We start from the raw sequence: 265 nt of genomic DNA on the forward strand, positions 1-265 counted from the left end.
CCGCCGGGCATGGGCTGGGGGTGTCCTCCTCTGGGGGGCCATGCCTGGCCCTCGCAGCCCCATCCACTGCTCTGCAGTGGAGGGGGGGCTGGGCAGAGCCTTTCCCTGGGTGGACGTGGATGTATATATCCATATATAGATCATAGGATCATGGAATCCCAGAATGGTTTGGGTTGGCAAAGCCCTTTAAGCTTCCCCAGCCCAACCGCTCCCCTACCCCTGCCATCCCACCCCCAAACCCTGGCCCTCAGCACCGCCTCTGCCC

The 265-nt window shown here is 63.0% G+C and overlaps 1 protein-coding gene across 1 annotated transcript in view; it reads left to right on the top strand.

Moving 5' to 3' along the window:
• LOC104132905 (neuronal acetylcholine receptor subunit alpha-10) overlaps nt 1-265 on the top strand; it is a gene marked incomplete at its 3' end in the record, with an annotated part of 13,011 nt that overhangs the window by 9,398 nt on the left and 3,348 nt on the right. The window lies entirely within an intron of this gene.

Source organism: Egretta garzetta, unplaced genomic scaffold (genome assembly GCF_000687185.1).
Source record: "Egretta garzetta isolate BGI_Z169 unplaced genomic scaffold, ASM68718v1 scaffold619, whole genome shotgun sequence".
NCBI lineage: Eukaryota > Metazoa > Chordata > Aves > Pelecaniformes > Ardeidae > Egretta > Egretta garzetta.